This window comes from Panulirus ornatus, chromosome 12, assembly GCF_036320965.1.
Source record: "Panulirus ornatus isolate Po-2019 chromosome 12, ASM3632096v1, whole genome shotgun sequence".
NCBI lineage: Eukaryota > Metazoa > Arthropoda > Malacostraca > Decapoda > Palinuridae > Panulirus > Panulirus ornatus.
Window position 1 is genome coordinate 1,106,227 of NC_092235.1, and position 16,332 is coordinate 1,122,558.

The 16,332-nt window shown below is 42.0% G+C and overlaps 2 non-coding genes across 2 annotated transcripts; one reads left to right on the forward strand and one right to left on the reverse strand.

Annotated features, from left to right (window-relative positions):
- The first annotated feature begins 9,087 nt into the window (after positions 1-9,087).
- Positions 9,088-9,159, forward strand: TRNAV-UAC (transfer RNA valine (anticodon UAC)). Its single transcript has one exon. It is a non-coding gene; the product is annotated as a tRNA-Val (tRNA).
- A 3,450-nt stretch (positions 9,160-12,609) lies between these two features.
- On the reverse strand, positions 12,610-12,681 carry TRNAQ-UUG (transfer RNA glutamine (anticodon UUG)). Its single transcript has one exon. It is a non-coding gene; the product is annotated as a tRNA-Gln (tRNA).
- Positions 12,682-16,332: the final 3,651 nt, after the last annotated feature.

Consider the following 16,332-nt stretch of genomic DNA (forward strand, 5'->3'; position numbering starts at 1 on the left):
TTATGACCTTCATGTAAACATTTCCTTCAGGCATATTAATTCTGCAAGGTATTTTTTCTACCTGTTTTCCGTGCTGAGTGTTGCCGGAGGGAGTGGAGGGTGGGGAGGGAGCCTTTGCTTTGTACTTCGTTTCTTCTACTGATGTTAAGGGCAATACATTTTGTTGAATAGTGTTAAGGCCAGACCACCTGGCTGTGTGGTATCTATGTAACTCCAAGCCTTTCTCGCGTCTGGCCTGGCTACATCCTTAGCATATCTTTCGTGTCAACTCTTTTGCCCTAAACCTTCCTCTCTTGTTCAGCTTTTCTTTCTCTGATCCTAAGCCTCTCGATCATTCACAGCCTCACTCTCATCCCAATCCTCTCTCTCATATCCAGCCTAACTCTTATCCCCCCCCGCCCCGCCCCTTGCTCCCAATATCACCTTAATCCCAAGTCTCTCTCTCGTGTCAAGCCATCTTCATACCAAGCCCCACTCTCCCTCACAGCCTCACTCTGCTCTCAAACCTCTTCCTTGTCCAACCTTTCTCATCCCAAGCTTCTCGCTTCTCCACAGCCTCTGTCTCATCTCGATCCTCTCTCTCGTATCCAACTTAACCCTCAACCCTGGCTTCTTTCTCAAGACCAGCCCCTCTCTCATCTTACCAATATCGTTTTCATTCCAAGCTTTTCTCATGTCCAGCCTCGTTCTCATCACCAGCCTTTCTCTTTCCTTCAAGTCTAACTTTCAACCTAAGTCTTGCTCTGGTGTCCAGCCTCTCTCAAACAAACCTTTCTGCCACACTCACCCTCACTCTCCTCCCACGCCTCTCTTGCCTCCAGCTTTTCTCATCCCAAGCTTCTCTCTACTTCACTACTTTTTCTCACATTCCAAGTATATCTCTCATGTCCAGCCTCGCTTATGAGAGATCTCTCTTTTACAACTTCAGTCTCCTCCCAAACTCTGGTGTCCAGCATCTCCCATCCCAAGCCTCTCTCTCATGATCAGCCTCTCTCATCACAAACTTTTTTCCCATTCAAAGGTTTACAGTTCCTCCCTCCCAAGCCTCTCTTTATAACCTCACCCAACCCAAACCTCTCTCTCCTTCAAAGCCTCACTCTCCGGCCAAACATCTTGTGTTCAGCCTCTCTCATCCCGAGCCTTTCTCTCCTACAAAGCCTCACTCTCATCCCAGGCCTGCCTCTCCCTCCCTCTGCACCAGCGGTATTTCAACATTTTCAGTGTTGCAGGTCCACATGAATTTGGGGAAGAATTAGAGAAATTATGGAACTCTTTATAATGTGTCCCATTTTCTCAACGTTGCTTCAGATCTTACAATTGCACATGCCGGGCTACCACAATAACCGCCACCTGATTGCCACTCTCCTGGAGGAGGAGGAAGAAGCCGATGTTGTGATAGTAAACATCACATGATGCATCACTAATGGTCATAACATCAAACATTATGGCTACACATCCCGACAATCACCAGACTGTGTGTGGCACAGCACGAAGGACGGAGTCGCCCGCCAGTCTTGTACGAAGCACAATACAATATCTCACTACTTCCTGCCGCTATCAGTACTTTCTATCAGTCAAGATACTCACACTACGTACGTACGTACGTACACCGTTCTATTATCCTTTGTACATCTTCACAACTGGCGTTTTGGACCTTATCTGAATGAGTCATATCAAATGGTTATCAAGAACACAGAACACATAACACTTGTCCACTGTCTTTGTCTTTCATACTCTATTTTTCATATTTGTTTGCCATTTCCCGCAAGAACAAGGTAGCGTCAGGAATAAGTGAATGAATCCTAGAGGGAAACTTAGTTGGGCTCCTTCCTCTGTTCCTTCATCTGAAAAGTAATACAGAAGGGGAAGATTTCCAACCCCCCCCAGTTCCCAACCCTCAGTCGCCTTCCACGACATGCAGAAGATACGTATGCAGACAAATAGACAGACAGACAGACAGACAGACAGACAGACAGACAGACACACACACACACACACACACACACACGGAGTAGCGCCGAGAATGGATAAAGGCAAGCAAGGTGAGAATATGTACATGTGTATATATATTCCTATGAGTCCACATGGAAAATGAAACACGATAAGATACCCAAGTGCACTTTCGTGTAATAATCACATCATCAGGGGAGACACAAGAGAGAAATATAACAGTCAGTTGATATACATCGAAGAGACGTAGCTAGGACGCCATTTGGTAAACATGTGATTGTCCAAGACAGACAACGAGCGTATCATAAACTTATCATTTTGCAAATTCTATCAACAATAAAGTTATCTAATTTGTATAGACCATCACTAATATTAAGATTATAATTCTTTGTGTATTTAATAAAAGAAGATTCAATGATATTTCTCGTGGTAATAGAGTCAGAGTTAATAACTGAGATGGCATTACTCCAGTCAATACAATGATCATAGTTTTTAACGTGATTAAACAAGGCATTTGATTCTTGTCCCGTTCTTATACTATATTTATGTTGCTTAAGTCTAACAGAAAGATCCTTACCAGTCTGCCCAGCATAAAATTCATCACAATTTCCACATGGCACTTTATAGATGCATCCAAGAGAATTTTCTGGTTAATTCCTGATTAAGATATTCTGTATAGTATTATTGTTGCTAGAAGGCAACATTTAAGGCAACATCTAAGATGCGGCCCATCATCTAGGGCCGAAAGCAACTCAACATTCGCCCCCAGCTAGATAGTGGCACGTACCAGGAATCACTTAATTAACTAAAGTAATACAACAACAACAACAACAACAACAACAACAAAGACAACAATAAAACAAATCAATGCGTCCAAAAATCTTTAACAAAACAAAATTGTGCACATTTGTATAAAATAACAAGAAGAAAAACATTGCTACGTAATAGAATTGTACACATTGGTATAGAATAACAAGAAGAAAAACATTGCCACATTACAAAAAAATTTCTATATATGTTACAGAAAAACAACATAGTAATAAAATCAATAACAAAAATACTTATCTAAATAAAGACAGGAAACAGTAGATACAGAACATGTTTTGTTATATAACAAAGAATTCTCAAAACAATGCACATCAAACACAAGAAGAAATTCTTAACGAAGACAAAATAAAACAATTTAGAAAGATGCACATTAACAACCCAGTCTGCAATTCAGTGAAATTCTCTGTTTCTTTTTCAACAGAGAAACGTGGTACATTACATAGAGGCAGCCAGTACGATGGTGTTGGGAATGGCTTGGTAAACACCATTACTGCCTACCTGTGGTCGCTCCCTTCTGCATTACCACATGAAAATGGCCCAGGGTCATCCTCAACACTGCTCATCTGATTTAGTTCAAATACAAACTATAAATCACTATACTACAACTACAGCAACGAAACTAAACTCACTACAAAGTTATTAACTATAGAATACAAACGAAATAATATTACAAACACGAAAAGTATTGAAAACACACACACACAGTGGAGCAAAGTCATCTTGCAATTAACTTTTAAATCAAAATGTCGGTGTTGATGTAGTTACGTCACAACGAGGCCGCCAGTAAAACCAGGCGATTAGAAAACTTGTTCTTGTGTGACACACAACTTTGCCACGATACCTCCGCTCTACCTCAACCAATTAGAAAACTCGTTCTTGTGTGACACACAACTTTGCCACGATACCTCCGCTCTACCTCAACCAATTAGAAAACTCGTTCTTGTGTGACGCACAACTTTGCCACGATACCTCCGCTCTACCTCAACCAATTAGAAAACTCGTTCTTGTGTGACACACAACTTTGCCACGATACCTCCGCTCTACCTCAACCAATTAGAAAACTCGTTCTTGTGTGACACACAACTTTGCCACGATACCTCCGCTCTACCTCAACCAATTAGAAAACTCGTTCTTGTGTGACACACAACTTTGCCACGATACCTCCGCTCTACCTCAACCAATTTCCAGGAAATTTTCGGAAGAAGCTTATATTTTGTATTACATATGATTGTTAAATCATCAAAATGCGATGCATATACCCTTTAACTCTCTCTCTCTCTCTCTCTCTCTCTCTCTCTCTCTCTCTCTCTCTCTCTCTCTCTCTCTCTCTCTGACAGAGAGAGAGAGAGAGAGAGAGAGAGAGAGAGAGAGAGAGAGACTGCACAACCATATTGCCTCCATATTTACTGAGACTCACAACAGTGATACGCCTTACTTGTATATGGTTCATTCAGACCAGACCAGCTTAGCCCACCTGGACAGACGTGAGATGAGACGCGGAACATGACGGTAACATTACCATGTCACGACAGCCACCGACCCACCGGTGCACCACGGATCAGGCGATGCAGAGACGGGCAGCATGATGACGACCCTGGCTGCACCTGGACACTGGGGACGTCCAACATGATGACGACCCTGGCTGCACCTGGACACTGGGGACGTCCAACATGATGACGACCCTGGCTGCACCTGGACACTGGGGACGTCCAACATGATGACGACCCTGGCTGCACCTGGACACTGGGGACGTCCAGCATGATGACGACCTTGGCTGCACCTGGACACTGGGGACGTCCAACATGATGACGACCCTGGCTGCACCTGGACACTGGGGACGTCCAACATGATGACGACCCTGGCTGCACCTGGACACTGGGGACGTCCAACATGATGACGACCCTGGCTGTACCTGGACACTGGGGACGTCCAACATGATGACGACCCTGGCTGCACCTGGACACTGGGGACGTCTAGCATGATGACGACCCTGGCTGCACCTGGACACTGGGGACGTCCAACATGATGACGACCCTGGCTGCACCTGGACACTGGGGACGTCCAACATGATGACGACCCTGGCTGTACCTGGACACTGGGGACGTCCAGCATGATGACGACCCTGGCTGCACCTGGACACTGAGGACGTCCAACATGACGACCCTGGCTGCACCTGGACACTGTGGACGACGATGACGAAGGGAGACTCTTCAAGCAAACCTCATCATAAGTTTACAAGGACGATCTCTTTGTGTTTTCTCTCATCCACTAAGGAATATTTGTCAAGCGTTTGGTGTGTCCACAACTGTTTTATACCTTCGGAGTTATATTTCTTCCTCTTGTGTATCACTGACATTGACTCTCGGGTCGCCTGAGTTTCACTACAACGAAATTCGCAGACGTTACTAAAGGTGAGACGTAAGACCACGTCAGGTACTCAACAGATGCGACAACTTGACATAACTATCGTAAAATGGTACATTGGATTGTGTTTCCTGCTTGTTTAATTCTTGCTTTGCATTAACATTTGTCTATTGATTTATAGATTATGGCTGGAGGTAACCATTGTCAACTCTTCATAATTAATGATGGTCTGTGGTAGGTTTACTCCCTACACCCATCATCCTTCTTGGTTCCAAATCTATTTCAGGCCACCCAGACCACTGGTGCCTTGTGGATGTACCAATGTGACCCTATGTTCGTACAATTGTTCTTAAGCCCGTTTCTTAGGCAGTGTTACCTCTGTGTTTTGTGAAAATTGTCAGCGAGTATTGTAAGAAAATGGTTTAATAGTCTATCTTGCAACTGCATCAGCTACTACAGATAATCAGAAAGTGTAAACATTCAGCGGTTCATGAATGCCAAGCGGTTGTTCAAGCCAGGCAAAATGTGTGGATGACCTTGACGGAGTAAGCAATGTGTTGATGAAGTTATGGCCAGTGGTGTGGCGAGGGAGGGTCTGGGCAGGCAGGACACGATTGAGTGATGTTTCGTATCGTCAAGCCTCATTCCTTCCCTTGTCTATGTTTTACTTTTGATGACATTCATAGAGAATGCAGCTAAGGAGTTACGTTTTCTATACACAACATAGATGCTATTCGTTTTTACAAAATCGTAGTTTACTTGCAAACGGTAAAATCACTCATATGTAGCTTTGCCAGGTTTCCTCCTAAATTTGTTCTCCATATTAGATTCATCATACGTCAACGTAACAACTTAACAAAGAGATGGTCACGAAGTGCAAAGAATGATGAAAGGCTTTGATAATCTCGATCTAACAAATTACCTAAGGCTAGATCTTCTGATCTAAGTCGTATTAATGGATGCAGTCTGGTGGGAAAACATTCTACCTTCACTGAGGCCAAGTGTTATTTGCTCAACCTAATTGTTAACATACAGACTGATGATTCCCCTGCAACTTCCATGGTATACACACTGACCAACTTGGCAAGTGGTACACCGAGTACAACGCCACACCTCCTGACTCCTTCCCAACCCACATGATGAAGGTCATGGACAACTTGTATGACCGCTACCTAACATTACCTGGACCCAAGATGACATTAAAAATTATTGATAAATTCTATCTTGCTTGAGAGAACAAAATCTTTAATACTAAAGAATGATGGAAAGAAAGAGCAAGATAATATCTTGGGGGATAAAGTGTGTCGATCACCACAGACAAAATTGAGGATACAACATAGAATAGAGAATTTGTATATGATGATGCTCTTGCCTCCTCTGACGTCCACATGTTATCCACATAAACACAGTACTTTACTACAGTACATACAGTAATATCAGTCGTAACAACACTATGTATGTAGTCGTGATTACCGTAACATGTGAGTGGCAAGATTGGATGACGTAACGTAACAATATCAGACTTCATCATTCTCAATAGTTTAGGTGGATCATGTAATATTTGGCGTTGCTTCATGTTTTATCAGATGATAAAATGATGGCTGGTCTAATGACCTTCACAAGTCAATGGTCATTAAATCCCACACAGCAACCAACCACTCAGGATGACCAGGAGGGAGCCACCTGGTGCAGACCAAGTGTACCAGCCTGGTGGAGAGGATCAACTGCTCCACCTCAGGATAAGAGCTGCTCAAGTTCTGTAGTGAGGGACACTCCAAGTGGCATGTGAAACTACCAGTCTTAGTTATAAACTACCGCCCGGCTGGCCGATGGGTGGCTGTGGCCAACATGAACCCAGGGACTACACACACACACACACACACACACACCGCCCACTGACCTGACCACCGGCCGGTGGGTGGCTGTGGCCAACATGAACCCAGGGGCTACACACACACACACACACACACACACACCGCCCACTGACCTGACCACCGGCCGGTGGGTGGCTGTGGCCAACATGAACCCAGGGGCTACACACACACACACACACACACACACACCGCCCACTGACCTGACCACCGGCCGGTGGGTGGGTGTGGCCAACATGAACCCAGGGACTACACACACACACACACACACACACACCGCCCACTGACCTGACCACCGGCCGGTGGGTGGGTGTGGCCAACATGAACCCAGGGGCTACACACACACACACACACACAGAGCGGCGCCAGGCTGGAGGCGGGGCATCGTGACGTCACAGGCAAGTCCCTCCCCCCGCCAGATCCAAACATGTGTTGTGTCTGGTGATGGCGGTTCAAGATTTCCCACATTTATATTGATCTTTACATTATCATCCACTCCCAAAGTCACCTGGCATTCTTGTGTTTCAACAACAGACGTGATATATGCAACACCAGGCAAACATTGTACCATTATCTGATAGGTTAATTGGTGCACAATCAAGAACCAGTGAATTTCATCGCCGCCATAAGTAAGTAAGGAAGGTGACTTTAATGATGATAAATACGACCTGGTATGGCTGTGTCTACACACTACCGCCATCTGGTCAACATTGTACATACCAACATTTAAACTGTGACATTCAACCACAAGGTTTAAAGTCGCTCATGAAAACGCGAACTTAAAATCTATCCATTTAAATCTACCATTCATCAATAAACATTTAAACACCGTCATTTGAACGTAAACCTTCCAGCTGCGTTATTTTACCAGAGTCCTTTAAGATACGTCATATAAACACAAAACTTAAATGTACGTTAAGCTTGTGCAAACCATCATTGAAACTCAAACTTTTAAATTAGAATTGTAATGAAATTGCGAACTTTTAACTCTGTCAAATTACAGCTATTGTACAAAATGATTCACTTAATTGACAAATTTTAATGTCAGTTAATTTAACGATATCCTTTGTGGTTCATCTCTGAAACACAAACCTTTAAACTTTGTCTCTAGAACTGAACACAACCATTAAGTTTCATAACTGGAATGGAAATTTGGATAATCTATCAAAATTCGTCATATAACGCGAACTTTTAAATCCTTCCATTCAGTTGGGCCGTTACTTGCCTGGCTGCCATTCATAATATGTCCTTTTATATTGTATGTTGACTACGCTCTCATTCATTCGTCATTTGGATCGTCTCACTGATATTCCATTCATAAACTTCATTCCTGCAGCTTATTTTTGACCGCCATGTTGCTTCCTCAAGGTTTATAATTCTTTGTGTATTTAATAATAGAAGATTCAATGATATTTCTCGTGGTACTGGAATTAGAGTTAATAATGCCATCTCAGTTATTAACTCTAACTCAAGTAACACGAGAAATATCATTGAATCTTCTATTACTGAATACACAAAGAATTATAATCTTAATATTAGTGATGGTCTATACAAATTGGATAACTTTAATGTTGATAAAATGTGTAAACAATTCACCTTCTTGTCCACATAATAAGTTTATGATACGCTTGTTGTCTGTCTTGGACAATCACATGTTTACCATATGGCGTCCTAGCTACGTCTCTTCGTTGTATATCAACTGACTGTTATATTTCTCTCTTGTGTCTCCCCTGATGATGTGAGTTTTACACGAAAGTGCACTTGGGAATTTATCGTGTTTATTTTCCCCGTGGACTCATAAGAATATACTTGATCACGTGCAAAATTGCGATCCTTTTCAATATATATATATACATACATATATATATATATATATATATATATATATATATATATATATATATATATATATTTTTTTTTATATATATATCCTTCAGTATGTTTACTTTCGATAATGAGGAACAGAAGAAGGAGCCAAGCAAGTAAATTTCGTCAAAGACATCTCTCTTTTCTAAACGCTGCCTCGCAAAGATTTTCATTAATTCAAATTGAAGAAACAGACGAATTTTCTATTGTCTGGTTAGCTCAGTGGTAGAGCGTGAGTCTTACACACTCAAGGTCGTGGGTTCGAGACCCACACCAGACATAATTTTTGTCTTTTTCTTTTTTCATTTTGTCCGCATCACATGTGTGCAACATTCAGTATCTTTGTCCAACGTTATAGTGAAGATCTTCACAATAAATTGGGGTTTTCGACCTTATCTGAAAGGGTCAGGTCCACCAAGACGTCCTTGAAATCTTCCAGAAGCTTCTGGCGATCCTCCTCCAACTGCTGGGCACATCAGAGTTAACATGGGCCGGACATCGGTTGTGGAACGACTTAATCTGCTTCCGGTAGTTAGCAGGGATGATAATGAGGGCTCTGACCTCATACCAGGTCAGCTTAGTTCCAGTCTATTGCTTAGTTCCAGTCTATTGCAACGACAATAAAAAATTAAAACTCATTTCTTCGTGGAAAATTGAGAGGAAAACACGACAGCAACATGGAGATTTACCCTGTGGTTATTTTGCCGGCTAGTCGGCAACGGTCGGTCAAATGGTATTTTGCCGTGGTAATCTCAGTGCTTCATATAATACTATGTCACAAAAAATGTTCTTGGGGGCGTAGCTCAGTGGTAGAGCACTCGCTTGGCATGCGAGAGGTCCCGGGTTCAAACCCCGGCGCTTCCATTTTTCTTATTTGGGAAATTCATTGTTTTCAGTCATATATATATATACATATATATATATATATATATATATATATATATATATATATATATATATATATATATATATATATATATATATATATATATATATATATATATGTATATAGTCCGATCAGGGAAGTTAAGCAACGTTGGGTCTGGTTAGTACTTGGATGGGTGACCGTCTGGGAACACCAGATGCTGTTATCCCTGGGGATAGGGAAGAAAGTATACTTGCCTCGTATTCCCTGCGTGGCGTACAAGGCGACTAAAAGGGTAGGGAGCAGAAGGCCGGAAATCCTTTACTCTCATTTTCAATTTTACAAAAGACGGAACAGAGAAGATATAAAGATATTGTAAAGATGTAACTAATATAAGATATAAGAATGAATGGAAGATACGGATGTAGCTGAAACAAGGAGTAATGAAGATTAAGGTGCAATGAAAATTATTCTGTAGTGAAGATAAATGTATATGTTAAAATTTTGTATTGAACATCAAGAAGTAATGATAATGATGAGAGTGTAGTGACGATGAGGGTTTAGTTAGGGAGTGGTGACAATTGCCTTTACAATGATAATAAGGAGGTAACACAATGAGGAACACAAACTTTCCAAAGCTACGTTCAAGTCAGACTTTGAACTAAGTTCGGTAAACAGAAGGATGATGTTAAGATGAGAGTGTAGTGAAGAAGAGTATAGTGATGATAAGGATATTGTCAAGATAGGTTGTAGTGAAGATACGAATGTAGTGAAGATACGAATTTAGTAGAGATGAGGGTTATCAAAGAGTAAAGTTTATTCAAAATGATTGTGTATTGAAGATGAGAACTACTTTTAGTGAACATCAGGGAGTACAATGATGATGGTATGGTAGAAATAACGGTGTAATGAAGAAGAGGGTATAGTGAAGGTATAGTTAAGTGAAAATAAGCTAGTAGTGAAGATACACGTTAGTGAATATGAGGTTGCAGTGAACTTAACCTTATTGATCTGATCCCCCAAATCCTCCAAACTACGTTCAAGGGCGGATCCAAAGCCGACCGAAAAGGCTATTTCTCTGTGTATTGTTAGTGGTGGTGGTGGTGTGTAGGTGTGTGTAATCATCTATTTGCACTGTATTAGGAGGGAGTTTTACACTCGTGGGGCCCCGTGTAAGTACGTTGTTTGTGTGAGCGGGTAAAATCTAAAGCCTTCCTTGAAACCAGCTTAGTCAAGATAAGGTCATATGAAGATGAGGTTGTAGTGAAGATTATAATAAGCCTTGCATAGTGAAGATAAAGGGATTAAGGGAGAGATCAGTGGTTGACAAGGTAGCATGATATACCACTGCGTTATGATAACTGATAACTGAATTATTCCATGCTGGAGAGAGAGAGAGAGAGAGAGAGAGAGAGAGAGAGAGAGAGAGAGAGAGAGAGAGAGAGAGAGAGAGAGAGAGAGAGAGAGAGAGAGAAGGGAGACTGTGTGAGAGAGGCTGGACACGAGAGAGAGGCTTTAGATGTGAAAAAGACTGAAGGAAATAGAAGGTTAGGGTAAGACTCTGTGACGGAGAAAGATAATTGTCATAAGAGTTAGGGTGGACTGTAGAGAGAGAGGCTTAGGATTAGAGTCAGGCAGGACAGGAGAGAGAGGCTTGGGACGAGAGTCAGGCAGGACAGGAGAGAGAGGCTTGGGACGAGAGTCAGGCAGGACAGGAGAGAGAGGCTTGGGACGAGAGTCAGGCAGGACAGGAGAGAGAGGCTTGGGACGAGAGTCAGGCAGGACAGGAGAGAGAGGCTTGGGACGAGAGTCAGGCAGGACAGGAAAGAGAGGCTTGGGACGAGAGTCAGGCTGGACCACACCGACAAGGCATTTCTTCCAACACCTGCACACACACACACACACACACACACACACACACACACACTTAGCAAACAACAACACCCTTCCCACAACACTCACGACACACCCTCCCGAATACACCCACAACACACACACCTCTTCTTCCATGCCCACAACACACTCTCCCACCGTACACCTGCGACACGCACCTTCCCCACACCACACGTCTCCAGCACACCCACACCACACATCTCGCCCACCACACTGTATCTGCTAGTATTGCATTGATCTTGTTATACATTTGATGTATTTTCAGTTTGACTTATGGTATGGCTACAGACTTCACGACTTCACCTGCTCATACCCATTAAAATTTAACAACAATCATACATTTGTGTTATCATGAAGATAGATTGATAGATACATAAATAGATGGATATTCAGATAGATAAATGGATAGATAGGTAAGGCAACCTTCATCTTTCTTAGAAATCAATGATATCCACAATATCCTACAACAAATACATGTACATGGATGTAGTGATAATGTGGGTCAGGTATAAGGCCAGCGGTGTTGAAGGTATAGTGAATGTGACCATTGACTTGAACCATCAGGGTGTAGTGAAGATAAGGCTGTAGTTAAGATGATTCTTAAAGTGACTCAAGGTTGTTGTGAGTAAAAGGAAGCTTCGAAGATGAGTACTTCCTATCTGAAAGTCAACAATTACAAAATTGATGAAGCATAACAACGTCCTCGGACAGCCAACTACAACCATAGAGTGAGCCTGACTCTCACCTAACAACGTCCTCTCAATGACAAATGTCTTACCAGAATCTTCTAGAACCTTCCAGAAAACCATGAACTCTGCAGGTAAGGAGGAGGGAATGGCCTCTGGCTGCTGATGATAACCGCATTATTCCATATATATGCATATATATACTTATATTTGCATATATAAGTATGTATATGCAATATATAGAACAATGTGGCTATCAACAGTTTCTAAGAAAACTGAAAAGATGAGGTCCCACCGAGATTCGAACTCGGATTGCTGGATCCAAAGTCCAGAGTGCTAACCCTTACACCATGGGACCTGATAAGAAAAGATGTGATTTCATCTAAATGTTTTACATATAATCAGCCAGAGGCCATCCCTCCTTGCCTGCAAATGTCATTGTTTTCTGGAAGGTTCTCGAAGATTCTGGTAAGATGATTGCCATTGAGAGGACGTTGTTATACTTCATTTTCATTAATTTTATCATTGTTGACTTTCAGATATAGAAAGATAAATAGGTAGATAGATAGATAGATTAGATAGACAGATAGATTGACTGGTAAACAGATAGATATTTAGAGAGAAAGAGAGGTAAGGCTAACCCTTACACCATGGGACTGGAAACAAAAGATCTGATTTCATTTAGATGTTTCAACCACCATCACCAGCCAGAGGCTGGTTTTCTGGAAGGTTCTAGAAGATAGATACATAGATAGATAGGTAAGGCAACTTTCAACTTTCTTAGAAATCATTGACGTCTGCATCATTCTGCAACAAATACATGTACATGGATGTAGTGATAATGTGGGTTAAGTATAAGCCAGTGGTATTGAAGGTGTAGTGATAATGACCATAGACTTGAACCGTAAGGGTGTAGTGAAGATACGGTTGTAGTGAAGATAACTCTTAAAGTGACTCATAAGGTTGATAGATAGATAGGGTAGATAGAAAGGTAAACAGATAGATATTCATACAGATAAAAAGATAGGTAAGGCTGTGTAAAAATACATAGTTGAATAGATAATCAAATACTGAACATTTCATATGCGTTTTTATAAGATCGAAAAGAAAACGAGATCAATGGTAACATGAGCCTCGGCCACGAGACTGAGGCCACGAGACAATGTCACTCGTTCAAGAGTCGGTTACGGGCCCCGCCGGCGGGGCTTGAGACTCGCCCGCCTGTTTCCAGGTGAGCTCGTTCTCAACGCCCCCGTCGATAGTGGCCGTGACCAACACATTAGTGGCACTGTCTGTCATCAAGACCCCGGCGGCGATAGCCTCGGAGTTGTTGTCCCCTGCAGCAGCCACGGCCACGGATCCAGCCACGGGAGGCTCGTCCGCGTTAGACAACATGACCGCGATCAGGGACATGCATGCGAGGCAACAGCAGGTGATCCAGAAGAGGAAGGAGCACATGACCGTGGACCCCCGACCTTCTGAACACCTTCCAACTAATGATGACGCCGATTCCACTCACGCATTTCAACTTTCTTAGAAATCACTGATGTCCGCATTATTCTGCAAGAAATACATGTACATGGATGTAGTGATGATATGGGTTAGGTATAAACCAGTGGTGTTGAGATTCTAAATTAATGTGACCATGGACTTGAATCGTAAGGGTCTAGTAAAGATAAAGTTTTAGTGAAGATTGCTCTTGAAGTGACTCATAATGATGTTGTGAGTACAAGGAGTCATCGAAAGCTTACTCCAAGGATTGATAATGAGTCATCCATAAGTCACCTGCTCTGGATATTTGTTCGGTAGTACACTGCTCTAGTTCTCCATCGCAAGGCAAAGATTGGTTTGTGATCAACTCTCATCAAGTCAGACCCAAGCTTGTTAATCTAAACGCCCACAGCCATCATGGAGGAACAACTCTAAAGAACTTCATGCAACAATTAGAACAAGAATTTCCATTATGATTTCAATAATGAGGATGTGTCACCTGCAGTGAACATCATTAATTCATATAAATCTTTTTCACTGCCTATCTGAAAGTCAACAATTACAAAATTGACGAAGTATAACAACGTCCTCGGACAGGTGACTACAACCATAGAGTGAACCTGACTCTCACCTAACAACGTCCTCTCAATGACAAATGTCTTACCAGAATCTTCTAGAACCTTCCAGAAAACCATGAACTCTGCAGGTAAGGAGGAGGGAATGGCCTCTGGCTGCTGATGATAACCGCATTATTCCATATATATGCATATATATACTTATATTTGCATATATAAGTATGTATATGCAATATATAGAACAATGTGGCTATCAACAGTTTCTAAGAAAACTGAAAAGATGAGGTCCCACCGAGGATCGAACTAGGATTGCTGGATCCAAAGTCTAGAGTGCTAACCCTTACACCATGGGACCTGATAAGAAAAGATGTGATTTCATTTAAATGTTTTACATATAATCAGCCAGAGGCCATCCCTCCTTGCCTGCAAATGTCATTGTTTTCTGGAAGGTTCTCGAAGATTCTGGTAAGATAATTGCCATTGAGAGGACGTTGTTATACTTCATTTTCATTAATTCTAGTATTGTTGACTTTCAGATACAGAAAGGTGGATAGATAGATAGATAGGTGAACAGATAGATATTTAGAGAGTTAAATAGGTAAGGCTATACATTTCAACTTTCTAAGAAATCGTTGCTGTGCGCATTATTCTTCAAGAAATACATGTACATGGATGGAGTGATGATATGGGTTAGGTTTAAAGCCAGTGGTGTTGTGGTTGTAGTGAATGTGAACATTCACTTAAACCGAAAGGGTCTAGTGAAGATAAGGCTGTAGTAAAGATAACTCTTGAAGTGACTCATAAGATTATTGTGAGTACAAGGATGCATCGAAGATGAGTACCAGACAAGCAACAGGCTAAGTTCCAGGGTCAACAAGCTATGCTAGAGGGTCAGGAGGTATCTCATGATGAAGAGTCAGTAGTGTATTGCGGGGTCAACAGACTGCTTTCTAGAGTCATTAGGTTATGCTAGAGGGTAGATAGCTCTTGCTGGAGATGCCAAGGCTGTGGTAAATGACAGTATATCACGGTGATGAATGACTGTGCTAACTGGAAGTATGCTTTGCTAAGGTAGGAAATGACAGAGAGCTAACAGGTTATGTTGATTGGTTTGTGGACTACTAATCCACTTTAATGTCTTAGTACGCAAGTCTTGAAAGAACTGTTACGTTCATGTAAGCAGACCACATAAATGGGTCATGAAATTACCTTAGATTGACAAGTTAAAGTAGGCCAGATAGTTACCATCAAGAGTCAGTAGGCAATAGTAGTGAGCCAGCAAGCAGTGATGGTGGGTTGGGATGCCACACTTGAGGGTCAGCTCAGATACATGTTTGGTCATTAGGCCTTTTTGAAGGTTCAGTGAAATACGTTGGTCTACCAGGCCATGTCAGAGGGTCAACTGACGACATTACAGGATTAGTGGATCACGTCAGAAGTCACACCAAAGGCTGCTGGAACATTTTCCACAGTCAGTTGTGGTTTAATATTTGTGATAGTTTATCAGTGAACCACATGGTAGGGAAGGTTAGTAAGCCAAGCAAGAGAGGTAGGAGATCCATGTGAAGTCAGTAGGTCATTCTAGAGGGACAAGAGGCCACAATATGCGTCATGTAAGCCAACCTAAGATCAGAAGGTCGCGCGAGAGGGTCAAGAGGCCTAGATAGGTATGTTCATGGGAGTACATGGGAAGAACAAAGCACAGGATTCTTGATGGCCCATGCCAGGAGTAAAAAATTATGTGAAGGAACACCATGTGGTATAAAGAGAGTTTACTCTCACTAAAATATCAAATGAGAGAACGGGAGAAGTTCCTGACTGAGTAAAGCGGCAGAGGTTGAAATATGAAAGTTAAAAAAAGATTTGAGCTTTAAAAGAGTAAAATCAAATCATGTTTTTCTTTCTTGAACCAAACTTATTCACTGATACTAGATATCTACGTT